The following is a 27,188-nucleotide window of genomic DNA, read 5'->3' as shown; positions in this document are numbered from 1 at the left end:
AAATTCAACGCACTTCCCATTAAAATACCAATGGCCTTCTTCAAAGATCTAGAACGAACTCTCCAAAAATTCATCTGGAATAAAAAAAGACCTGAATAGCTGCAGCGATCCTGAGAAAGAACAAAGTAGGTGGGATCTCAATGCCAGATATCAAGCTGTATTACAAAGCCACTGTTCTCAAAACTGCCTGGTACTGGCACAAGAACAGACATATAGATCAGTGGAATAGAATAGAGAGTCCAGAAATTAGCCCGAACCAATATGCTCAATTAATTTTTGACAAAGGAGGCATGAACATACAATGGAGCCAAGATAGTCTCTTCAATAAATGGTGTTGGGAAAATTGGACAGATATATGCAAGAAAATGAAACTAGACCACCAACTTACACCATACACAAGAATAAACTCAAAATGGATAAAGGACTTAAATGTACGACAGGAAACCATAAAAATTCTAGAAGAATACAAAGGCAACAAAATCTCAGACATATGCCAAAACAATTTCTTCACTGATACAGCTCCTAGGGCAGTTGAAACTAAAGAGAAACTGAACAAATGGGACTACATCAAAATAAAAAGCTTCTGCACAGCAAAAGAAACCATCAACAAAACAATAAGAAAACCCACCTCGTGGGAAAACATATTTGCCAACGTCATATCTGATAAGGGCTTAATCTCCAAAATTTATAGGGAACTCACACAACTTAACAAAAAGAAGATAAACAATCCAATCAAAAAATGGGCAAAGGGAGAAGGAAGATGGGGAAGGGTTGGTGGGTGGGAAGTGATCAACCAAAGAACTCGTAAGCATCTATGTACAACCCATGGACACAGACAATATGGTGGTGAAGGCCTGGGGTTGGGGGCAGGGGTGGCTTAGACGGGGTCAATGTGGGGAAAAAGGAGAGATATGCAATACTTTCAACAATAAAGATTCTGTTGTTGTTAACCAAGGGTATTTTTCCATTGATTTTTAGACAAAATGCAAGAGAAGGAGAGACAGAGATAGAGAAACATTGATATGAGAGAAGCCTGCAACCAAGGTATGTGCCCTTGACTGGAATTGAACCTGGGACTCTTCAGTTTGCTGACTAACACTCTATCCACTGAGCCCAACTGGCTAGGGCAGTGGTGGGCAAACTGCGGCCCACTGAGTGTGGCTCTTCCACAAAATACCACGTGTGGGCGTGCACGTACAGTGCAATTGAAACTTCGTGGCCACACTCAAGGGGCCAAAGAGCCGCATGTGGTTCTCGAGCCGCAGTTTGCTGACCAATGGGCTAGGGTAACAATAAAAATTTTTTAAAAATTAAAAAAATTAAAAAAAAATGGGCAAAGGATCTAAATAGACACCTTTCAAAAGAGGACATTCAGAAAGCCAAGAAACATATGAAAACATGCTCAAAGTCACTAATCATCCGAGAGATGCAAATCAAAACAACAATGAGGTACCATCTCACACCTGTCAGAATGGCCATCATCAACAAATCAACAAACGACAAGTGCTGGAGAGGTTGTGGAGAAAAAGGAACACTTGTGCACTGCTGGAGGGAATGCAGACTGGTGCAGCCACTATGGAAGGCAGTATGGAGGTTCCTCAAAAATTGGAAATGGAACTCCCATTTGACCCTGTGATCCCACTTCTAGGAATATATCCCAAGAAACCAGAAACACCAATCAGAAAGGATATATGCACCCCGATGTTCATAGCAGCACAATTCACCATAGCTAAGATCTGGAAACAGCCTAAGTGCCCATCAGTAGATGAATGGATTAGAAAACTGTGGTACATCTACACGATGGAATACTATGCTGCTGTTAAAAAGAAGGAACTCTTACCATTTGCAACAGCATGGATGGAACTGGAGAGCATTATGCTAAGTGAAACAAGCCAGTCAATGAAGGAAAAATACCACATGATCTCACTCTTTCATGGATAATTAAGACCATTACAAACTTTTGAACAATAATAGATACAGAGGCAGAGCTGCCTCAAACTGATTGTCGGACTGCAGTGGGAAGACCAGGGAGGGTTAGGGGACTGGAGGGAGGGGAGTAAGAGATCAACCGAAGGACTTGTATGCATCCATATAACCATAACTAATGGACATAAGACACTGGGGGGTAAGGGAGGGCAGGGGCTTGTTAAGGGCGGGGGGGGGGGGGGAAGGACACTTATGTAATACCCTTTGTAATACTTTTAGCGAAAAATAAAAATTAAAAAAAAAATTAATTGCACAATGAAATGCCTCTACACCTGAACAGGTGTTGGCAAGTATGTAGAACAACTGGAACTCTCAGACATTGCTGGAGGAGGACAAAGTGGGACAACTCTTTGGAAAACAGACAGTTTCTGATAAAAGTGAAGCATATCTTACCTAATGATCCCACTCTTGGGCATTTACCGTAGAGAAGTGAAAGATAATGTCCACACAAAGACTTGTACAGAAATGCTTATACTGATTTAAACAGAGCCAAACCTGGAAACAACCCAAACATCCACCGCGGATGAGTGAATGAAGAAAGGGTGAAGAATCCAGGCAATGGACTACGGCTGGGCAAGAAAAAGAACAAGTTACCAAAAGTGAATACATGCTGCTGCCACATGAGCGAGTCTCACAAGCATTTTGCTGAATAAAAATAGCCAGATACAAATAATATACACTCCATAGTTCCTTCTGATGAAATTAAAGAACAGGCGACACTGGGTAACCCACTGCGGCAGAAAACAGGTTTATGGTTGCCTGGGCAGAGGCAGAGCAGAAGGGCCTATCAGGAGGCCTGCTGTGTGGTAACATGTCCTATGTCTCAGTAGGAGCAGTGTTTACATGTGTGCAGACATTTGTCAAAACTTTAACTGGACACTTAAAATAGGTTCATTTTCATGTATGTAACTTATATGTAAATTATACATCAATAATGTTGATTTTTAAGTAATCAAAAGAGTTTATGCAAATTGAAGTGAAAGTACAGGGCTTTGTTCCCAGCCTCACCAGATTCTGCATTCTTATATAGCAAGACATGACGTTTACTGCCCTGACCGGTTTGGCTCAGTGGATAGAGCGACGGCCTGCAGACGGAAGGGTCCCAGGTTCGATTCCGGTCAGGGGCATGTGCCTTGGTTGCGGGTGCATCCCCAGTGGGAGATGTGCAGGAGGCAGCTGATCGATGTTTCTCTCTCATCGATGTTTCTAACCCTCTGTCCTTCTCCCTTTCTCTTTGTAAAAAATAAATAAAATATATATATTTTTAAAAAGACATGACGTTTATCAAGTTTATTGCTGGCACATAGTTGAGAGAGTTTCTCTTATTTATTGATCCAACAAGTATTCTTTAAGCAACCCCTACAGGCTGGGCATTTAAGCCTCTAATGGTGGAGAGGAAATTGAGGTCTCTGTTCCCGTTGCATTAGTCTTACGGGCAAGGCAGACATTCACCAAACAAGTGGACTGTACAATTCTAAGCGAAGTGAGGCTGAGCAGCTCAGAGACTGTATTAAAAGGCTCCCTGAGGCTCCTTCTTTTTTATTTATTTATTTGTTGTTGTTGTGAATCCTCACCCTAGGGTATTTTTCCATTGATTTTTAGAGAGAGTGGAAGGGAGAGGAAGAGACGGAGAAAAACATCGATGTGAGAAAGACACATCAATTGGTTGCCTCCTGCACGCACCCCAACCAGGGCCAGGGAACCTGCAACCAAGTTACCTCCCCTTGACCGGAATCGAACCCAGGACCCTTCAGTCCAGGGCTGACGCTCTATCTCCTGAGCCAAACGAGCCAGGGGAAAGCTCTCACTCTTAAGTTGGGAGCTTAAGGACAAGTAGGTAAGACTTATCTAATTTAGGGGTGCATTTTGGATTAGAAAGTCCTGTGTGGGAGAGGGAACCATTTGAAGGAACTAGAGGAAGATCTGCAGAAGCCCTAAGAACAAGGGAGAAAATGGAATGGGAGGAAGGAGGAAAGGAGGAAAGGAGGAACCATGTGGGAGTCTTGCCCTGAATGCGGGGAAAGTGGAGGAGAGGCGCGGAGGGAGGAGAGGTGCGGCCGCTGAGGGGAGGGCCCGCGCCCAGGCAACAGTTCCGGTGTGAGAACTGGCCACTTGGGCTGATGCACCTGGGGGGGGGGGGGGGGGGGGGGGGCGGAGAGAGGAGTGTGTGCTTTCGCTGACAGAAGGTAAAAGCGCCAATTCTGGATGAAAGATGGGATATGGGGTGATGAGCAGGGGGAGTCCAGGCTGACAGCAGGACTCTGCCTGAACGCCTGCACGGGAGAAGCATTCTTCATGAGCTAGCTCTACAAACAGCGTGCAGGATAAGATGAAAGAAATACCAAACGTCGAGTGCCCGGAAGACACCATGTGTGAGAGCCGGTCCGGGCACCTCCCGGCGTCCGGGAGATCTGGGCTGCACCTGTGCCTCGGGATACAGCGATCATCGGAATCTCTGGGAGGATTCCTCAGAGACACAGGTGTTTGGGATGCTGAGTAGGAGCCAGGACAGGGTCTGGGAGAGAACCAATGTTTAAGGCCTGGCCCGGGGAAGCAGGTTCCACAAGTTTACTGTGAGCCTAAAACTGCTCTACAAAATAAAGTCTATTAAAGCACACAGCCCAGCTGATGTTGCTCAGTGGTTGAGCGTTGACCAATGAACCAGGAGGTCACAGTTCTGTTCCAGTCAAGGGCACATGCCCGGGTTGCAGGCTCAATCCCCAGCAGTGGGCATGCAGGAGGCAGCTGATCAATGATTCTCTCTCATCATTGATGTTTCTCTCTCTCTCCTTCTCCTGCCTCTCTGAAATAAACACACACACACACACACACACACACACACGAACAATGAGGAGTGTCCAAGAGGTGGAAAGAAAAACAGAAAAATGTTATACCACAGAAGCTAAAAAAAGGAAGAGCTCTAGCTGGTTTGGCTCAGTGGATAGAGCATCGGCCTGTAGACAGAAGGGTCCTGGGTTCAATTCTGATCAAGGGCATGAACCTGGGTTGCAGGCTCCTCCCTGGCCCAGGCCTTGGTCCCGGCACGTGCAGGAGGCAACTAATCCATGTTTCTTCCACTTTGATGTTCTCTCTTTCCCTTTCTCTTCCAACTCTCTCTAAAAGTCAATGGAAAAATATCCTCGGGTGAGGATTAAAAGAAGAAAAAAAGGGGAGAGAGCATTTGAAGGAGGTGCAGTGGGGCGGCGTCCCCTGCATAAGCCCAGCCAGAGGGCAGTCATCCTGAGTGTGGCTTGAAGAGCACTTACTGAGCATTCCAGACACTGTTCTGAGACTTCATCCCATTCCGCCACTCCAGCAGCCGTGGGGGGAGGGGTTCCACCGCCCTAGCTCCCCCCCTGCCGGAAGCTGGTCCATCCTTGCTGCTTGACACAGTCGCTGAAGGAAAAGAAACATCTGCACAGCATATGTTTCAATGGACCTGGCATATATAGCACACTGTTCTTAATATGTTTGCTCCCTTTAGCGCCATGTGTTTTAACCAAGGTCACCTCTCCGAGAAAGGTTGTTTCCCCAGGTGGGGATCTTTCCCTGAGGTTAGGGAGGGGATACAACCCCTTAATTAAGTGCCAGGCGGGTAGTTAAGCTACATAATCTTTACTCCCTGGAATGGAGATAAGAAACGCCCTAACCTTTGTAATAGAATTGACAGGATTAAAATCGGCTGGTATAAATACGAATGTAACAAGACAATAAACATCAGATCCTGATCAGTTCCTAACCAGAGCTCCGACCAGAACTTTGGCTGGAAATCCTGGCTATAGGTCCTGACTAGGCTGCTGATCAACTGAAGGCTGTCTTCGTATCATTCCTTCTTCGCCGACTGCGTCCACACCTTTGGGGACCCCTGGACCCGCTGGGATTGTACCCCAGCACCCCCCCCCCCCCCCCCCAGGCACTCCTGACTCCCATCCCAGGGTTCCTCCCACCACCTTTTCCCTGGCCTAGTCTGCCTGGCCATCTATTTCTCCAAAAGTGCCCTCAGGCTACGGGTTCCAAATTCTCCGCACCTGGAATGTGGTACACACCAAGGTTTGTTTTTTTAAATTGATTTCAGAGAGGAAGGGAGAGGGAGAGAGAGACAAAATCATCAATGATGAGAGAGAATCATTGATCAGCTGCCTCTTGCACGCCCACTGCTGGGGATCCAGCCCGCAACCTGGGCACATGCCCTTGACAGGAATCAAACTGGGGACCTTTCAGTCCGCAGGCCCATGCTCTATCCACTGAAACAAACCAGCCAGGGCCAAGATATTTGAGAATGAGGATTTGCGGGTCTCCTTGGCCCACCCCGAAGCCCAGGGACTCTTAGGCCAGTGGAGGGCAGCCAGCCTTCAGGTAGCCTCCAGAGAAAAGCAGCTGTTCCCCTTGGCGTGGCCCCTCCCTCCACCCCCCGCTCCTCTGAGTTATTCGCAGCTGGTCCTGGAAGTTCTGGGAGGAGGCATCCCTGCCGGCTGTGGGGTGGACCAGGGCCGGTCTCTGGCTTGCTGTCTGTGCTCCTCTTTCCTTCCTGTGACCCCTCCCTGGGCTGGGCTGGCCTCCTCCTCGCTCCTCCCCGGTCCTATATAGTCATGTGGTCGCACAAGCACCAGTGCAGACTGGGCTGCCCTCCACCACTCCGTGCCCAGGCGATGGCCAAAGCCAGCAGCAACCTCCGCGGAGCCAGACAGGAAGATAACTATTTTCTCCCGAGCAGGTTTGGCTCAGTGGATAGAGCGCGGGCCTGTGGACTGAGGTCCCGGGTTCTACTCCGGCCCAGGAGTCAGGGCACAGGCCCGGGTTGCAGGCTAGATCCCTAGCAGGGGGCGTGCAGGAGGCAGCCAATCAGTGGCTCTCATCACCGAGGTTTCCATCTCTCCTCTCCCTTCCTCTCTGAAACCAAGAAATGTATGTTTTAAAGCAAGAAAATATCTACAGTATTTTCTGCTTCTGGAGCACGGCCCCTGAGCAGGCCTGGGTGCTGCCGCGGGGACTCCACAAATGCGCCCACGGAGACCAGGATCCCCGCGGGCGCGGGCCTCGGTCCCGGCTGCACACGGCCACGCGGGGGCGCGGCAGGTGGTCCCCCGCTCCCTCCGCCTGCACGGCCGGCGGCTCTTTGTGTCTGACGCCCCTCGCTGTCTGCCTGGGCCTGGGTGGACGGGGGGCCGGGAGGGGCACCTCAGCATCTGCCTCTTGAAAAATGCCCACAAGTGGCGACGTTTTCATCAGAAACCTGTGCACCTTTGGAGAGAGCCGGGCGCCCGCCGGGCGGAGGCCTCCCTTTTCCTCCCTCCCCTCCCACACGGCCCCCCTCCCTCCGCCCCTCCTCGCCCCGCCTCTCTTCCCTCCCCCCCCACCCCCCGCCGGATCGCTCCCGCCCCTCCCCCGCATCTGGATCTCATTGTCCTCGCTTTTCTCTGCAGTCGGCTCGCAGCCTGCGCTGCAGACTCACACGTGCGCACAGCACCCCCGCGCGTGGGCGCTCGCTGCGACACCCCACGCCTTTCACAGGCGCATACGGCCATTTTTTCCTTGGCGTCAAGAGCCCTTCATAGAATGGACCCTTTCTCCCCCAGTAGGAATAGGAAAGGCCTAGGGCTGGTCAGCGGAGTAGGGGGCGCCTGGGAGGCTGTTCCCGTGAGCGGGCGGCCGCCGGGTTTGGGGTGTGTTAGTGGCTCTCCGTCGGAGGCGGCCCTGGAGGCAGAGTGTTGACAACATGGTCGAGCGACTGCAATTAGCAGTGTGTCCCCTCGTCCGCCCTAACGGCCACTTGGCTGCGTCAGCTACGGCTCCTTCTGTATGTTATGTCCTAACGATGCGCTGGAAAACGGGCAAAGGCCTAGGCCGTCGTCGCTTTAAGGATCTAGAGCAGTGGTTCTCAACGTTGGCTGCACATTAGAATCACCTGGGAATCTTTTTAAAATCCTGATTTCTGGGCCTCATCCTCCGGAAATTCTGTTTCTTTGTTACTAATGTGTGGCCCCACCCCGTAACAAAGAAACAATTTCCGGAGGATGAGGCCCAGAAATCAGGATTTTAAAAAGATTCCCAGGTGATTCTAATGTGCAGCCAAGGTTGAGAACCGCTGCCTGAGATGAACCCTGCGCAGACAGCTGAAAAAATAAAAACCCAGAGGCCCTCTCCGCCCCGCTGCCCCGGCCGTTATTCATGATGTGATTTCTCAGGTGTCGGTTGGCAGCGACACTGGGAACAGGCCTGTTGCTAGGACTTGAATGAAGACGAGGCATCCCATTGGTTCCCGGGACTTCGGAGGAGCCAATGGGAAGGAAAGGGATGGGGAGGGGAAACCACCCTCCCCCCACCGCACCCCCCAAAAACACTCTCCTGCTAGACTATTGTGGTTGCTGTGTTAAAGTGGGGGCTGTGAATTACGGAGTTTAGTCTATTTTTTCGGGTGTAGGTGGGCGGTGTCCGACGGACTAATGCTGAAAAACGAGCAATGCAGCGGCAGTTCGGTCACGGTCCTGGGGTTCACTAACAGCTCCCGCCCCCGCGGCTAGACCCGCATGCAAATGAGGCCGGCACGGTGCACACCCACCCGCCGCCCTCCCCACGGGGTGCAGTCGCCCTGCAGCCGGAGGCCGGGGAGCTGCCGTGGGGGTGACGGGGGCACGGAGGCTCTCTCTAGTGTCGATCAGGTTAGGTGAACCCCAACAATCTTTTGCGAAGGGAGTGAAACCCCGCCGCGTGCGGAAGCTAGGGCGCACGCGTCCCGCCCTGGGCTTCGGCCGCGCCCCCTGCGCGCTGCCTGGCGTTTCCGCGGGGCGGTGAGATCGCGCCCAGCAAACCCAACCCCCGGTTCGGATGACAACCCGCGTCCGCACCGCGGGGCGGACAGTGTCCGGCCCCAGGCCCGGCTGCTTCAGCCTCCGCCCCAGCGAGCCAGCAGCGGTTCCGCGGCCAGCCTCGCGCGCTGGACTCCGGGCAGGAAGAGGAGCCGTGGTCCCCGGCGGGCCCTTTCTCCCCCGACTGTGGACTTGACAGCCGCCCCGCCCTCGCCTCCTCCATTGTCTGGGCTCTGGCTGCAACCCACGCCTCCTCTTTAATAGACGTGCACGCTTTGGGCGGGGCGACTTGAAACAGACTTGCAATAAATTGACTTCTGTGGACCCGGCCAGTTGATTTACACCCCGAGGGGCGCGGGCGCTGCCAGGTCCCTCCGCAGGCTGCAGATTCCGTGGCGGCGGGAATCCAGCCACATTAAAGGGCTGCTCCTTGTCACCAGAGCGCTTCCTAACCACAGGCAGTGTGAACCAGTTCGCATCTCCGGTTGCAGTAGATTTTAGGAGACTCCGAAAGATCAGGAAGGTTGTCAACCACAAGCCTTTTTTGGATCCATAGCGCGAATGGATCTGATTATTAATTTTTTTTTCTTGCAGATTTCTGTGACCTACGAGGTGGTTGAAGATTTGGGGGGATAGAAGAGGGAGGAGCTTTTTCAGAAAATGGGAGGAGATAAAACAAAAAGAGAGACTTTTACAAAAGGCCTTTCTCTTTCTTCCAGACAAATCACAGGCTCTACTCACATGAAAACCTAGCTCCGAGGCAGGTAGCTGTGTGCTGCAGCCCAGAGCCAAGCCCGGACTGAGCAGGTCTTATTTCAGACAGCATCTATAATAATCTATAATAATAAAGGCATAATATGCTAATTAGACTGGATGTCCTTCCGGGGAAGCGGGGGCTGTGAGGGAAGCCAAGGTCTGGGTGCCAGAGAGAAGCAGGTGCCGGCAGCGGGAAGGAAGGCAGGCCTACTCTTGCACGAATTTCATGCATCGCATCGGGCCTCTAGTTTCAAAATAAAAGCCTTCTTCCTTGAGCCCCGTGGGCATGATGGTGCTGGGCAGCCCACCCTGGGGAGTGGGGGGCGGGGAGGGGCGCTGAGCGGCTGCCAAGCAGGGGAAACCAGGCGTGGAGAAGAGGAAGGTCCACGGCTGTCTTCGCGCCCTATATATCAATGCATGAATCAGCAAAGGGCCACTTTGCAATTACTGGAGAAATGGGTAAAATCATAAGATCTGAGCCCTCCCTTTCATGAGAAAAAAAAGAGCGAGAGAAATACTCGCTCTTTTAACAATCAGTGTTAGAGCTCTTCCTTGAAGCAATCAGGTTGTATTCAAGGCCGGCGCCAAGTTAAGCCTGGAGCATCCACCGTGCCACATGAACCTGCATGAAAGCACTGCCCTCTCCTGCGGCAGAGAACCAAGGATGGCCCTGAAAGTGATGCGGTCAGCTCGGGGACACCCAGTGGTCCTGGCTCAGAAGCCAGGAGGGAACACCCCCCATTCTGATCAGAAAAGGACCCTCCCCCCACTCCTTGGCACCTGTGAGTTACAAGCTAATTATGTTTTCCTGCTGGGGAAGCAAATTATACCTACTGTACAATACAAGCTACTGTCGTTCCCAGTATCTTCAGGAAAACTCAGAAATATTGACTTGCTCGAACTGGCATTTTCCTTTTGTCTCCAGCATCAGGTTTTAAGGCACAGAATCCCCAGAGATGCGTTTGTTACCCAGTCCTGGGGCGGGAGCGGGAGGAGCCAGGTGCAACCACGCCCACCATTGTAGCCTTTTCCTTAGAGAACTAGCCAGACCCCGCGAAGGAGCTCACCTGGGTTATTACATACCTATTTTTTAAATTCCTTAAGACTCCCAACAGAACCTACAGTAACAAGAAAATAATGAAGCCCACTGACATTTCTGAAAAGATGGCGATTAATTAAAATAATTAGGCTGCACTGAATTATTAAAATGGGAAGTCTTCTGTAGAGGTTACCAAAAAAGCCAGCACGTTTTTTCAGTTCAAAAATAAAAACCATGTTCTGGTTCATTAGCTGAGACAGGAACTCACACATTTTAGCCTACAATCTTCTTCACAGATACGTAGAGGTGTCTAATATCTCACACCTTTGTAATGGCTCTTGTAAAAATAAAAAAATAAGAAAGAAAAAGCAATAGCCTGACCTCAGTCATCATATTGCTTGTAGGACAGAGGGGAACTTTCAATCTCAGGTTTCCTTGGAAAGTGCCCCCAGGCTTCAAAATACCAGGAGTGCCAGCCTGGCTGGAGTGGGAGCAGGGACACTGAAGGGCCAGGAGCCCTCTTCCCAGTCCTGGCTGTGTCTCCCAAGCAGTTGCTGTCTCTTTCTCATAGGGGCAGAAATAGAATGTTGGGAACCAGCTATGATTATAAGAAATATTCATCAGGCTCTGTTAGCCGTGACTGCGTTGTTCTGATTAAAGAAGGCACGTTCTGACCTGGCTGGGAGTAGCCCGTGGCCCTGGGAGCTCACCTGGAGATGCAGCCCCTCCTCCCCATGGGGAGCTGCCTATCATCATGGAAAGATGAACAACCTGCTGCAGACCCCAGAGCCTCCAGCCCTTTGAAGACCTCAGCCCCCTGCTGACCTGTAAACTGCACATTTGGCACACCCTTTGCCTACTTCCCCATGTAATCTTCATCCTTCTACCTGATATAAGCAGCCGGCTGATGGGGGTGCAGAGCAGATGTTTGTGGATGACCTGCTGCTCCCCCAGGCTGCTGGCAGGATTGGAATAAGCGCTCATATGATTCAACCCTGTCCCTGCTGAATTGGCTGAGGTAGTGACAGGCAGCATGGACCCCTTGGTTTCCTTCCTCTAAGTCAGTGGTTCTCAACCTGTGGGTCGAGACCCCTTTGGGGGTCGAATAACCCTTTCACAGGGGTCGCCTAAGACCATCGGAAAACCCATATATAATTACATATTTTTTTGTGATTAATCACTATGCTTTAATTATGTTCAATTTGTAACAATGAAATTGGGTGTCACCACAACATGAGGAACTGTATTAAAGGGTCTCGGCATTAGGAAGGTTAAGAACCACTGCTCTAAGTCAAACCCGACTCAAGCCTGACTTTAAACCCCTCACCAGGATGCTCCTCCCACCTGCCCTCACTCCGAAAACCTACTCCATGTCCATCAAGCAAAGCCCACTGTCTTGTTCCAAACCCTATTCATTCTCACTTCTGCATCCCAGTCAGCGTCAGCGGCCTGGACTGTCCTCATTTATGTTGTATCATAAATCAGTGAGCTAGACAAGACACCTTAATGAGCCAATTAGTTAGGAATCACCTTTATTGCACGCAGATTCAGAGCAGATTACCTCTATCAAATTCTGAACAAACACAGGAAGGAGTATTCTCTTTTTATATCCTTCTAGTTCTTTGTATAAGTTATTTTTGCAGACAGCTTGTAACCTTGAGTATATATCATATCTAATAAACGTCTGTCATATCTCTACAGACAACTTGTAACCTTGAATATATGTCATATCTTTATAGACACCTGTAACCTTGGATACATAATGAACAAATACTTGGCATGAGAATATGGGAATTATTATAAGTACCCGCGCGCTAACCGATTGCGCAACTGGAGCCCCAAATATGGGAATTATTATCAGTATCAGCCCCTTACATTAAATGGCTACCTTGCAAGGTCAGACAGTTAAGTTTATCTTTTCTATTATTTAAGCTAAAAAGTCAAGTTTTTTTACAGAATAAGAGACTATCTAAAAATAACAGAGTTGACTTATGGAATAAGGGACTAGCAAGAAATATCAGAAAATTTTAAAACAGCAGTTTCAAACAGCAGTTTTCCCAAAGGAGGGATCATTACTATGCTTCAATTTCTCTCTGAGCTCAGTTTCCCCGTCTCCCTGTGTCCACAAAGCCTTCTTCCTGCTTCCCCAGAGAGTCACATTCCGGACCTGGATGTTTATGATTGAATTTGTGGATGAAAAAAAAGGCCACATGCTAACCTGACCAGTTCAGGGAAGGCCTGCATGGCCATCTTGCAAACTCAAAAGATGGTCTGGAATTGAAACTTTAACTAAAAGCAGTGATGGTAGGTAGTCATGCCCTAGGCTGGTATCTTCCCTGACAAAGGTCACTCTTACCATAAACGAGCCTATTGTCTTTTTGCATCTAAGATAACTTCCCTGTGAAATGTCAGGGTAACTTGTAACTTCCTTTTTCCAGACCCCTCAGGGCACAACCAAATGCGCCTGGGTGCCAGGACAGAGACTATAAATTCCTTCATGGTTATTGGTGTCATGTTAATTGGTAACTGTTAACTATCCTGCACCACCTACGTAAAAGAAGCATGTGTCTATTATTTTACTCTTTATCCAATCCCAGAGGTCCCCCCTCCCTTTGTAACATATAAAACAAAGTGAAAACCCACCATTCTCCGGAGCATTATCCCAATCCATTAAGATTCTGCTTCCCTAATAAACTCACAAAGAGTCTTCCCAGGTTTGAATGTTTTTACGTTAACAGAAGTATTAAGAGGATTAAGTGAGTTAATACACGTGAAGCACTTAGAACTGAGCCTAGCATATACTGGGTGCTCTGTGTTTCTTATTACTATTGCCATTAATATATTTCTCCTCATCACAAATCCTCCCTCCAGCAAACTGCTCGCCATTCTACTTCGGCTTTCCACCCACATCTGTTGTTCATAAGGTCTAACAAGCCAGGAGTCCCCAGGCCCCATTCTAATACCGCGTTCTCCAAAATCCTGTCCTGGATTCAGCCCCGTGACTCTCTCGAGCCCTAAACTTTCTCTCTCTGATGATGCACACCACCCCCGTGCACCATAGCCTGCACCGTGGTTGCGAGCCAGGCTACATTGATCTGGAGATCCACTCCCCACTTGCAGCAGAACATTCGTGCTATCAACTACTGGATGTGTTCTCATTCTCCAGCCTCCTTCAGGTGACCTTGGGGTCATATGACCGGGTTAGGTCAACAAACTACAAGCAGAATTGGCAGATGTCACTTCTGGGCTCAGGGTCAGAAGCCAGGGTGCCTCATCCGTCCCTCTTCCCCCTGCCTCGGAAAGCTGGGATGGCATCTCCAGGAAATGCAGCTGCAAGACGGCAATCTCCCAGCATGGGAGCCACGGGCAGACAGTTCGTGACAAGCCTGTGGGGTGTGTTACCTGAGCCAGAAACAAGCCTCTGTTGCATCAGAGCTCTGAAACGGGGCTGCTGTCCTGCAGCGTAGCGTGGCTTGTCCTGACTTTCAACACTCGACACCGGAAACAGCACATGGGAGGCACTTACTATTAAAATGTCGAGTGAATAATATACAAAATTTTTCTTTTTCACAAGCAGGTCTAGTAGTTTAATGCTGTTCAATCCAACCTCAAGCACTGAGAAGGCTAAAAAGGGCTAATTCAAATGTAACCCTGATATTTGGGGGGCTAGCAATTGGAATTCATGCCAGCAAGTTCAGTGTGCATTTTTGATGACCTATAATTAGGTCATTGCCTCCATCCCAGAAACTGGTCTTGTAAGGCGTGTCAGGAACAATGAACTTCCCTGAGGGAGGGGAGGGAGCCATTATCGCTGGCACCAGGACAGATCATCAACACTGGGGGTCTTCCTGCAGGGCCATGAAGGGGGGCAGGGGGCATATCTGCAAAACAAAGACCCTGAAGGTTATAAAAAGTGAAGCCTTCCACGTGCTGCTTCACTCTCTGATTTGGAAATTACTTCCCGGAGTCCGCCAGTGTAATTAAAACAGTGTCTTTCCACTTCTTCAAAGCGTCGCTTGGTTTTTCTGGGGTCTTCTGCAACAGCATTGCATTTTGAGTCCGTCTCTGGCATGTACACCCTTTATGGGTTTTTCCAATGGGCAGAAGCCCTAGACAGCACTGGGCCTGCAGGGCGACCTCGCACAGGGGTTCACCAGGGCCCGCTCCACCGGAGACCACGGTGTGGTGGGAGGAGCTCCAGCGAGGGCTGTTCCCACCGCGCAGCTTCCACCTCTGCACCTGTTGGCACAGGAGCTGCTGGCTGCGCGGTGCCAGCTCTCCGGGCCCCAACCAGCAGGTTTGCCAGTTCAGACAGAGGACAAATGAGATATGTTTGTCAACATTTCTGTAACCCATCCCTCGTCAGCCAAGATTTCATTAGGGCTTTTGCTAAGTGATCTATTGTATAAGTATTATTTTCTAAACATGACAGTAAATGAATGTGTTTCTGAGAAGTGCTCCTTTTCCCTCCTTTGCCAGCTGTGAAGGCTCTGACATGCAGCAGCCGTAGCCCCTGACAGGGCAGCTCTGCCATCGCCATCCCAGGAGGATGACCAGGGAGCACATGTGCTCCCTCCAGCCTCAAAGAGCCTGTGCCTGGCATGGGAAGCGAGGAGCCAGGCTCAAGCTCCAGGTGCCCCGCAGGTAAGGAACTCCCTGTGTGTCCCAGGGAGGAAAAGAGAGCCCACAGACGGTGAGGGACGCAATGGGAAACGCATCTTCCCACCGGCTTCTTAACACAAGCCCCTCTTGCCTTGAACCAAACAGACCTCCTGCAGACCCACACTGCAGCCCGGCTCCAGCTCCCAGAGAGACCCTGACACTTGGAAACCCACCGAGGCGCGTGCTCCTTTCCACTGTGAGGGCACGCGGTCTCCCGCACGCAGGGAGAGGCTAACGTCCCCCTAAACAGGCCACTCACTTTAGCAGAAGGGTAACTGGGACTTCTCCATTGACTGGAGTTAAAGACCAGCATTAGCTGGGAGGCGGCAAACGCGGCCAGCTCACCTGGGGACAGCTCTCCACGATGGGGTCATGCAGGAAAGTAAAGATGCCATAAACCCAAAGATACTCCTTCCGCTTCCTTCAGGGGAGGAGAATTCAAGAATGGACATCATCACCCTGGCCAGGGTGGCTCAGTAGCTAGAGTGTCGGCCTGTGGACCAAAGGGTCCCAGGTTTGATTCCGGTCAAGGGCACGTACCTTGGTTGCAGGCTCCTCCCTGGCCCGGGCTCTGGTCGGGGCTCATGCAGGAGGCAACCAATTGATGTGTTTCTCTCACATCAATGTTTCTCTCTGCCTTTCCCTCTCTCTCTCACTCTCCCTAAAATCAATGGAAAATATCCTCAGGTGAGGTTTAGCAAAAACAAAAAGAATGGACATTATCTGGGGGGGGATGAACTGATTAACATCCGGAATGTCAGACATTAGACAGAGCGCCCCTGCCCCCCGGACTCAGCACTGCCATCAGCCTGACCCTAGTGTCACCGTGGGTAGATCAGGCACCAGCCCAGAATCTCCCAGAGCCCTCTACTGTGAGCCATTGCGTGCTGCTGCTCTCAGAGCCTCTCACCCTGGCCCTCGGGGCACTGCCTGCCACAGGGCCCGATCAGAGCTGCCTGGCCACCAGGACACCAGGCTGCTCTGAGCCCTGGCTGGAGGCGACCCAGAGAAATCTCAGCCAGGGGCATGTCTCAGGGTCATGCTGAAAAGGCACAGGAGGCAAAGCTGCTCTGAGCTGGTGGGAGCCCTGTAATTAAGAGGCAAGTGGCCCTGCAGCCGGGGCTGGGCGTGCACTAAGCAGATGGGTGGGGGAAGTGTGGCTGCTCCCGCCAAGTACCCTGTGCACAGGGACCTGCTGGTTGAGAATCCCACCGAGGCTCCAGCCTGTGGCACAGGAATGCAACTGTCCTCCCCTGCTGTGTGGAGACAGGTCAGCCCCCCATACCCCTTCCCCGCAAGCATGTTGGAAATAATGACAGCTCAGCCATGCAGGTCTCTGCTTTGGGGGCATTTTACTCTCTTGCTTGGCTTTTGAGACCCCCCTCCCCCATTAGACAATGAACAAATACCGATTATGTGCTGTGCACTGGTGATTCTAAAATAAAAAAGACACGATGCCTGCAATCGAGAAGTTCCATCTAGTCAGAGACAGGCAGGTTGGTGCGTACATGAAGGCGATCAGTTTCCAGGAGAGAAACTGCGCGGCTGCACTCAGCTTCCTGGCAGCGCTGTCTTCCGGAGCTCCGAGAGCGAGGCGCACCTTCTCCTCCTGATCGGTGGCTTCTCCGTCCCGCCTCCTTTGCTGGATCCTTGCCCTCCATTTATCTACGTCTCAGAGTGTCTGGGCCCCTTCCCTGGGCCTCTCTTCCCCTGGCTGACACTTTACCGGGTGGTTTTAACACCATTAACACACCGATGACCCCAGATCTACACTTCCAGCCGCTTCTCCCTGCGCTCGTTCATGTCCACAGCTGCTCACCGGCACCTGTGCAGACGCCCGGCCGGCTTCCTGTGACTATTGGTGTCTCCTCTCCCCCAGGCTTCTCCTGCCTCGCGCGAAGGCCCTGCTCTCAGTGCATGGCGGACACCCACCCAAGGCTCAACGAGAAAACCCACAAGGACCTTTGCTTCTGCCCCTCCTCGCATGTTCTCCCCCAGCCCATCAATAAATCCAGAATAAATCCAGCACCTCTGCTTCTCCCCACCTCTCCTGCTCCAACTCTCAGCGTGGACCCTGCTCCCAGAACATGCACATGTACGACCTTTCCACATACTCAGAGGTTGGGGGTGGGGGGGTACCACCAGGTCCCAGGCCATTGGCTGCTGAAAGGAGTGTCTGTCTGCCTGATGGTGTCAGATGCTGAGCACTGAGGGGAGCCCTTCCTGAGAGCATCGCAGCAGAGACGGCCTCGCGCTGCTCAGCGCCTCACCAGCCCGCCTTCCCCTGAGCCCGTTTGAACAGACTATGAAGGAAAAGTGCACCGTCCACCCATAAATATTCATTTCACATGTAACACGTGCAGCCTCTATACGGGTTGTCCTGGAGAATGAAAAGCTTTAGACAAACATACAGAGACAGTGACTCAACAACACACGAACGGCATGGACAGAGTGAGGAAGCGGTTCGAGCATCAGGTCCAGCACTAGCAAGGACGCCGAGGGGGACGGGACGGGACGAGACAGGCGTGTGAAGGCAAGCAGCCAGCCTGGCTCGCAGAGGCACAGGCACGCAGGACTCGGGGGCCCAGGATGGGGGAGGAGCAGGGGACACCACACTCCAGAGACCTGTGTGGCCGAGTGGGCAGGAAGTGGGATGGGCCATTATATCACGGAAAGGTGCCTGGTGGCCTCCTTTGTTGCCCCATTTTCATGTTGGAAGAAGGAATATGGGTCAGGTCAAGCCGCCTAGAGGCACGGCAGCACTGGGGCACCGACAGAAGATACAGGGCATCAGGGTACTTGCAGGGCATGGGGCCTTCAGAGGGCACGGGCGCTGAGGCTCTTGGGCAGCTGTGTGAGGGTGTCACCACCTTCTAACATCGCTGCACGAGCTTTGAGGGTGGCCATACCAACGGCCATGGCTATCGCAGGAGCCAAGAGCTTACGACACTGTAACATGGATTCTCCTACTTAATCTGTAAAACTGCTGGCGAAGGTGGAGGTACTCTGTCTACTAGTATAGTTTGCAATGTTGTGATTCAGAGTTAAAGTAAGGGAGAGGGAGGGGATGCAGGCTGTTGGTATCTACCAAGTGCCAGGGCTTGTCCCACGTGTTTCACTTACTCTTTACTGAAGGCCACAAGTACTACGAACATTCCCGATTGACAGGCACAGGGACTCGGGGCCCAAAGGGTTAAATGTGCTGTTATCAGCAACCAGAGAGGAGTCATTCTTTGAGGGTGGCCCGGCTCCTCACCACCAGCAGGGGGCGCAGCGCTGCACACCTGGCAGGTGGTCAGTGTACCACCTGACCAGTGGGGAACGTGTGGTGAGACAGAGGATGGGCCCTTCATTACAACACTGAACACAGAACCTTCTAGAGTCACAGTAACTCAAGAAAAGACCCTTGCAGCAAAAAAGTCTGGGGAATTTGAGCAAAATTAATTTCAAACTTCATCTAGGAGTGCAGAGCTCCGATGGGTAAAGCTTACTTAGCATTTGCTTTCATGGCTACTTTCAAAATCCTGCTCATCTGTCTCTCTTTTAGTAAGTCTTCACCCAGTGCCCCTGGTCCCGCTCTGTGCTGAAGTCTGTGAACTCTTAGCACCAACGTTGAGGAAAGAGAAATGTCCCCAACAATGAATGGGAGATTGAGTTCACAGCCAGGCATTCTCGGCATGGCAACTTTCTCCTAAGACGCTCAACTGCACCTCATCTCTTTCACGCAGCCCAGGCCTTCATTTCCTGGCTCCCCTGCTCTACGCCAACTCAGGTCCTGGAATGTGAGGTGAACTCGGGCCTGGGGTCCCACAGGATATTGGGGGGAAATGGGTCCTAGACCCACAGAGGCTCGAGGAGCAGAATCATGCCATGTGCAGCATCACGCCCCGAGCACTGGTGCCATGCTCGCTCGGAGAGCTGCTCAATGACAGCCACTGCGGTCACTGCGTTGGGAGGCCGCAGGGAGAGGCGGGAGACTTCTCTCTCAGTCCAGCACCGGAGCTGAGCCAGGCTTCCCGGGTCTGTGCTTGGTCAGCAGAGTCGGCCAGTAGAGCCACTTCACGTTGTCCTACGTGGGGTTCAAACTGCATTCCACCCAGCACGCAGCGTTCATTGTCTACAAGAACCCCACCGACATGGCCGCTTGGTCCTAGGGCAACTGGGGCCTCACTTCCTATCCCTCCCAGGAGGGGGTGGGGATTCTGCCAGGACAAAGCGCACAGGCCAACACAATTACCCGCCATCTGTCCTTCGCACCAAGGATGGTTGTTTAGTGATCAGAACAGACCCCGTGGTTCCTGGCCTGGGATCTTCATGGAAATTGCCTTGTGTTCTGACCCTGGGTCCCGTGACTGCATACAACTGACTGGCGTGTGACACAGATGACACACCGTGCCCATCGGTGTGATGACAATGCATTTCCCACAGACTGACAGGAGCACAGCTCCCCCAACCTCCTGAGTTTGGTTCCTGTGTATGCGCTGCCTCTGCTGGTGCGAGGGGCCACGTGCAGGCGAAGTCTCGTTAATAAGGGTTATGAGCCAACCCTTTTCCCAAGCTCTGTGTTGATACCTTCTAGAATCCCACTGTGGTTTCCAAGGCAGAGCTGACCTCCTACAGCCAAGAAGAAAACGCTTCCCAGAGGATCACAGGCAGAGACTCGCTGTTTTAGGGAGAGGCCCTTCAAACTCACACTAATACAGGCAACCAGGCGGCGCTCCAAGGGGCGGCTCTGTGCCAGAGTGATGGCTACGCGCGTTGCCACACAAGTAGTCCGTTCTCACTGTGCACTCACACAAGGGACTAATGGGGCAGAAACCCAAATGGATGCCATGGAACAGACACTCCCTTCCGGTCGATGCATTTATGCACCCACTCTTCCCACAACACTTACTGAGCAGCTCCAAGTGCCAGGCAGTGTGCTGGGTCCTGGAGACTCAAGCTGACTGAGACAGTACTTGCCCTTTCGGAGCTCCAGGTCGAGTGGGGTAAATGGACAAAGAAGTAATCACAGCACAGCACTGAACGGGTTAAAGAGGATAAAGCAGGGCAGAGAAAGACTTGTGCTTAGCAGATATCTTGCGGAAAGCTTGCAGCCTTGAGCACAGCATAGCTCAGATACCCAGAAGACACCTGGCATGGGAGGAACCAAGGACTGACCAGAACCTTACGTCAGCAGACTGGCTTGCAGCCAGCAAAAGTTAATAAAAACCTCTCTCTCCCTGCTCTCTTCGCTGATGCCTTTCTCAGTCTCAGCCCACCTGCACCCAAGGAATAAAATCTCTTTGGATACATTATGGCCTCACGCCATAGGTGCGCCACCCTGGCCCACTCCGAACCTTTCAGACATGACAAGTTCTAAATGCAATACAGGTCAGCTTTGTTCTGAGGACCTGGACGGGGAGTGAGTACATTCTGCATTGGGAAGCCCCATCCACACAAATCCACTAGAACCGTGGTCAGCAAACCGAGGCTTGCGAGCCACATGCGGCTCTTTGGCCCCTTGAGTGTGGCTCTTCCACAAAATACCACGTGCGGGCGCACACGTACAGTGCGATTGAAACTTCATGGCCCATGTGCAGAAGTCGGTATTTTGTGGAAGAGCCACACTCAAGTGGCCAAAGAGCCACATGTGGCTCTCGAACCGCGGTTTGCCGAGCTGCAGTTTGCCGACCACTGCCCTAGGAGTTCCCAGTGCATAAGCTGGGCCGAGGCCAGGCCCCTTCCTGCAGCCCTTCTGATGCAGCTAACATGCGGAAACCAAAGAACCCTGAGAGCATCAGGGGGCTACCCCAAAAGGCAGATCCTCAGGCAAGTATGAAAAGCTGTTGTGGAGTCGAAGGAAACCCAAAAGGGTAAGAATAAGGAGCAGGTGGCCGTGGAGGTGTAAGCAGTGCCTTTGGAAGCCCAGAATAGAGAATGCTTTCCTCCCCCAGGGCGCCGGGGGCTGGGGGCTGTACTTGCGGAGGAATAGAAAGATTTGTTCGGTTTTGATCAGAAAAGGGCGAGTCAGGCTGCAGGGACAAGGGGAGCAGTCACAGAGCCTGAAGGAGTTGGGGACAAAGCTTAGTCACTGCACCTGGGAGACAGTAGGTGTGAAGGGATGCCCTGGGGTAGGTTAACTTTCTAATGACCCTTCTAGCCTGGCTGGGGGCTCAGCTGGTTAGAGCATCCTCCCAATATGCCAAGGTTGCACATAACAGCCGCCAATGATGCGTGAATGAGTGGGAGGGCAAATCGGTGCTCTCTGCCTCTGCCTCTCTCTCCCTTCCCCTCTCTCTCAAGTCAATAAATAAAAAATTCAAACTCTGATTTTCTCAAGAAGAGAGAAACAAAACATGTACTTCATTCTGCATTGACATTTCCCTGCATAACTGTCAACACTCCGTTGTCTAATTAATGAATTTCTGATGGCAAACTCCTACTGATCTTCAAAACCCGCACACGTGACCCCTCGCTAGCATTTCCCCAACCTCTGCAAATAGAATTACTCGCCTGGCACTTTCCGTCCTGTCCTTGAAACTCACACATCGCTTCTCCTGTCCCTGAAACTCACACCCATCACCAGCTAGAGGGGCGAAGAGCCAGTCCTCACAGCTGTGGTTCTGACCAGTCTCCTACACAGCAAGCCTCATGTCCTTCTGCCGTCGGTAAACCGTGAGTAAATAGTCAGCTCACTGAGGACAGGGGCACTTCTATTTTGTCTTGTTTTTTTATTTTGAAAATGTTCCATCTACAGGAAAGTTGAATTACTAGTCAATGAACACCCAAAACCCCCCTAGATCCACCGATGGCTGGCTTTCTGGCCCTTGCCTCTAATGACAAGGACTTTCTCCTACAAAACCACAGTCCTACCCTCCCATCTAAACACTGTCCATGCACCCACCATGCGGTCTACATTCAGATTTTCCTAACTGTCCCCAGTGTCTCTCCACCTTGGACCCAGGACCCTGTCAGGGCTCACACATGGCATGGAGTTACGATGCTTCTTTACTCTCTCTGAATCGGGAAGACTTTCTCATGGGTGTGAGCATTTCTTTCTTTTTTTTAAAAAAAAAAATATATATATATATTTTATTGATTTTTTTACAGAGAGGAAGGGAGAGGGATAGAGAGTTAGAAACATCGATGAGAGAGAAACATTGATCAGCTGCCTCCTGCACACCTCCTACTGGGGATGTGCCTGCAACCAAGGTACATGCCCTTGACCGGAATCGAACCTGGAAGCCTTCAGTCCACAGGCTGACACTCTATCCACTAAGCCAAACCGGTTAGGGCGGTGGGAGCATTTCTTATTAATTCTTCAAACACAGTAGCTGTTCTGTGACTCCAGGGCTGAGTAGGCACCAGGTCTGTCTTTCTGCAGCTACCCAGCTCCAGACCGGCCCTTCCAGGGTCATGAGCTAGTCCTTGGGCCCCGGGAAATGGCTGGAGAGTGACTGAGGGAGAGAAGAGAATCGGCCCCTCACATTTGACTGAAGATGGGAGGGTCCTGGGGATCAGTCAGAGCCAGGAGAGATGGCGGAGCCAGGGCCACCTCCCTGCCTCGCAGGGAGAGCCCAGGCGCAGAGATGTGCCATGGCTCCCTCACGGCACACAGGGCACCTCGCCCTGATCCTATTCTGCTTCCTTTTCACCACAGCAGTCTCCAGGCTCTGCGTCTCGCTTGTTCCCAGTGGCTCAAATGTTAATATCAAAGATCTGATTCTTACTCCGAGGCCGAGGGGGCAGCGACTGCCCGTGCCCTCGGGTGTTAATGGGACGGTGCGTGCGGCTGGCAGTGGGGAAAGGCTGAGGCGCCCAGGGCACAGAGCAGCCCCAGCAGGGGGTGTGGTGGGAGGATGCCCACCACGTGCTGAGCGGGAGGCAGGAGCCAGCACCTGGCGGCCGCCTGCTCCCCCCACACCCGGAGCTGCTCCCACTCCCCGCCTCACCCATGAACGCAGTCACTGCAGTGTGTCATCACCACAGTGACCATGCGAAGTGAGTCTCCTGGAAACGTGAGGAAGAAATCGGTGAAGGGTGAGACTCATTTCTGACTAAGTACAAGAATTTATTTAAACCAGTGGTCGCCAACCGGTGGTCCGCAGACATCTGGTGGTCCATGAGGTCCGAAAGGTTGGTGACCACTGATTTAAACCAGCAAATCTGAACATTCGTTCTTTTCAAATTTCTTATAGGCAAAATAGCAACACAGGTTGTCCTTGGAGAGTTTCACAGAACAGGGAAACGAGGCTGGCGGAGAAGAGGTGACTGGCTGGTGGGTCGAGTGAGAAGACTGGGGAAGGCCTCAAGCATCACTGAGGAGCCAGAGGCTTTCTCCTTGACCTTGTGTGGCCTTAGCTGAACCCCTTACCACTGGGAACCTCATCTGTGAGGGGGACCGTGGTAAAAATTATGATGCCAAGCCCTGGCCAGTGTGGCTCAGTGGATAGAGTTGGCTTGTGTTGGCTTTAAGGATCCAGAGTTCAATTCCAGTCAAGGGCACATGCCAGGGTTGCAGGCTTGATCCCCAGTGTGGGGCATGCAGGAGGAAGCTGATCAATGATTCTCTCATCATTGATGTTTCTATCTCTCTCTCCCTCTCCCTTCCTCTCTGAAAACAATAAAAATATTGTTTAAATAAAATAAAATGACGATGCCAATCCCCCACTCCATTTCCGTCCTGATCTCAAGAGCTCAGGTCAGGGTCCACCCTGGATGCTGAGACCTCCAAACCTGATGCTCTGAAGGGAGTCAGGTCAGGGCGGAGGAGGGACCCCTGGGCCCTCGGGGCGGGGACCATGGCGGTATCGTGCTGGCTTCTCCTCTGACTTGACGACTCCCCAAGCGGCACCCCTCACCCCCCAGGACCAAGGCGCGGCTCCTACGCTGACAGCATCTCCCCAGCAACCTGTGGGGACACATGTATTTTCAAACGGAGAGGAAAATGGCAGGAAGCTCGGATCCTTAAACTTTCTGGAGGTGTTGGAGGCCCCGCCACCTTTACTGTGTGGAGCCCAGGTGGTGGGTGGCCACCAGCAGGTGGGAGGGGACAGGGCGCAGCCACTGCAGCAGGCGGGAGGGACAGGGCCTGCAGGTGGCACGCCTGGGTCAGAACCACGTCCGGCCAGAGCCTGCAGGGCCTGTGGCTGGCCAGCAGGGTCGGTCTTTCTGGGCCTTGAGCACCAACTTAAAGCGGGGTGAGGTGGGGTGGGGGGACGGCAGGGGGCTGACCCCCTCGGAGGAAGCAGACGCCCTTCCCGAGTGGCGGCCGGAGCTGCCTCTGCGCGGGCTCCCCCCCCCCTCCCCCGCCCCACACACCAGAGGCAGCACTGGAGGCGGCGGGTCTGCAGCCAGAGGTTCAGGCCTCTGCCTTCCAACCGGGTCCCCTGGGGCCTGGAGCTGGCGTCCTGGGGCGCCCCGTACGCACGCTGAGCGCGGAGCCTGGGGCGCCCCTAAAGGCTGTTCAGCAGGGGCCCCTCCTCCCGCCCCGCCCCGCCCCGCCCGAGCCGCCGCCAAGTGCACGCAGAGGCGCAGACGGAGGTGCTGCGCGACCACAGGGCTCCCCCGCCCCCAGCGCCCCCATCTGGCTTGTTTGCTCCGACCCTGAGAGCCCGGCGGCCCCTTCCAGCTCCAACAGCCCAGCTCCCTCCGCAGGCCTCGGCCCACGGGGCCCCCTTTCGCGCGGGGAAGTCAGCTTCCCTCTCCGAGCTCCTCCGAGTGAGGCGCGGCGCCTGCAGCCGCCCGGGGTCGGGCCGGGCGCACGCTGCACTTGACCGCGGGGGGACGCCCGGGAGGTGGGTCCCCCAAACGGCCGCGCCGCGGGAACCGCGTGGAACCAATGCCCTGGAGGCCACGGGAGCGAGGGGTCCTGAGGGGCTGCTGCCCGCACTTTCCCCAGCGGCCCCCGCCCCCCGCAGGGTGCGCCGGGAGCTGGTGTGGCCGCCCGGGCTTTTCTTTAAAAACAACAAAACAAACAAAAAAACCACCCGACTCCCACTTCCGGCTGCTGGGGGCTCGGTCCCGCGGGCTCGCTGGGGGGTCGCTGGGGGAGGCCCCTGCAGCGAGCGTTTCCTCTGCGGGGACTGAGGACGCGCTCGGGGCGCTGTCTCGCCGCAGACCGCAGGCCCGCGGGGTCCGGACGCGGAGGGAACATCTGCTTCCCTTTAGGGCCCTGGGCTCGGCGGGGAGGCTGGCCGCTCGCGGGCGCCACCTGCCGGGCCCGGTGCGAAGCCCAGCGCCCAGCCCGGGCCGGGCCGCCTCCCGGACTCGACGCGCGGGCGGGCTGGCCGCGGCGGGGTGCCTGCCGGCGCTCTCGGGGGCGCGGCCGGGTCTGCGCGGAGACCCTGCGAATGCGCGCTGCCTCCGCGGTTCCGAAGGAAGAGCTGCTCCCGGGGCTGCTGCGGGCAGAGGGGGAGAGGGCACAGCAAGGGAGCGCCCAGGGAAGGGAGGAGGAAGGGGTGCTTGTGGGTGCGCAGGCAGGGAAGCCGCTGTGCTCGGGCGGAACCTGCAGAACAAAGGAGCCGCGGCCTCTCGGACTCGGCGGACCCCCCCCCCCCCCCCGCCCCCAACCCAGCGTCGCGTCCGCAGGCGGCGGGGCCGGGGCGCGTGTGACTCCAGGGCTGTCCGCGAGGTCTCTCCATAGTCAGCAAATGTTTACTGCCTGCCTCTCTCTCAACACAACTATTTGTTAAAACAATATACACATGTCAGAGGGAAATGTATATTTAATGTCAAGTGAGTGTTCAACACAATGACAGCTGTGAGTTCAGAGGCTGGGAGGGGTCTCAGACCCTGACTGGACGCTTTGCCAGCGTTTGGGGCAATTCTGAGAAGGGGACTCGCCGTTACCCGCTGCAGCCAGTCCTGCAGCAACTGGCTTCAGTCACTCGCTCAACCTGCCCGCCATTCCCCTGACAGGGCCTTCTCCACAGCCCCTGGGAGCACAGGGCCAGAGGCACCACTGCTGGGACCTCCAAACGGTGTCCTATACGCAGTCAGAACCCGGGGGGGGGGGGGGGGGGGGGAAGGTCCCAGACTCGACCCCCAGGCATGGGCCCTGGGCCAGGAGCAAGTCCCCAGCAGCAACCCAGCAGTGCACAGACCAGGGTGGGTCTAAAGGAGAAAGGTCGCACCCTCGGCTCTCCGCTGCCCACTTCTCCTGCAAACCCCAAGTTCAGAGGGAAACAGGCTCCAGTGGGACCCATTCTTCCGTTTCACCTTCAGGTCAATATATGCCCTGTGCATGGGCCAACCTTACCGGATGAGTCAGAAAATGATTTATTCCCACTGCACAGCTCAGTGGGAGAACCGGCTCAGTCCTCGCAGATCTGCGGAGCCCTAGCTGAAGCCCCGAGTTCTGACATGAACAGCCCAAACGAATCCTCAAAACTGCCCAACCCCCTGGCCCCCACCGCGGCCCTACTCTGAGCTGGAAACCCAGTCGCTCAGGGGAACCACGTAAATCAATACAATCAACTTCAGTTTTTGTTCAGGCCTTAGAGAAGATCAGAACACGAGACGGACTTCAGTTGGCTTTGATATTGAGATCCGTGTAAAGTTTTGATGAATTTTCTTTGTTTTACAAACTGAAGAAACCTGGTCACTGGCCCACATTTATTTTCTGGACTCTTTCCTTGACACTAATTCTCGTGTTTTGATCCATTGGGGACTCGATATGAATTTTTCAGGCTACATTGACATCTTCGAGCTCAGAACTTAAGGGTTTTTAACATTCAGCAAAATAAAATCTCTGAACTAGACTCACACAATAGGGTAGAAAAACTCCAGGAGAGGAAGGAAAGTGCTGTGAAAATAAACAATATGATTCTGTGTCTCACTAGCCCCACCTAAACCTCTTCCTCATTATAAAATGGATTCTATGGCCCCGCGTCTCTCCACGCACTTGGTGCGTTTCCATTCACCGGAGCAATAACCTTTGTTCAGAGCTAAGCTGT

This window comes from Myotis yumanensis, unplaced genomic scaffold, assembly GCF_028538775.1.
Source record: "Myotis yumanensis isolate MYYU_CA2020_CCGP unplaced genomic scaffold, mMyoYum1.0.hap1 SCAF_19, whole genome shotgun sequence".
Taxonomy (NCBI): domain Eukaryota; kingdom Metazoa; phylum Chordata; class Mammalia; order Chiroptera; family Vespertilionidae; genus Myotis; species Myotis yumanensis.
The sequence above is the reverse complement of the archived record's forward strand: the minus strand, read 5'-3'. Positions refer to the sequence as shown.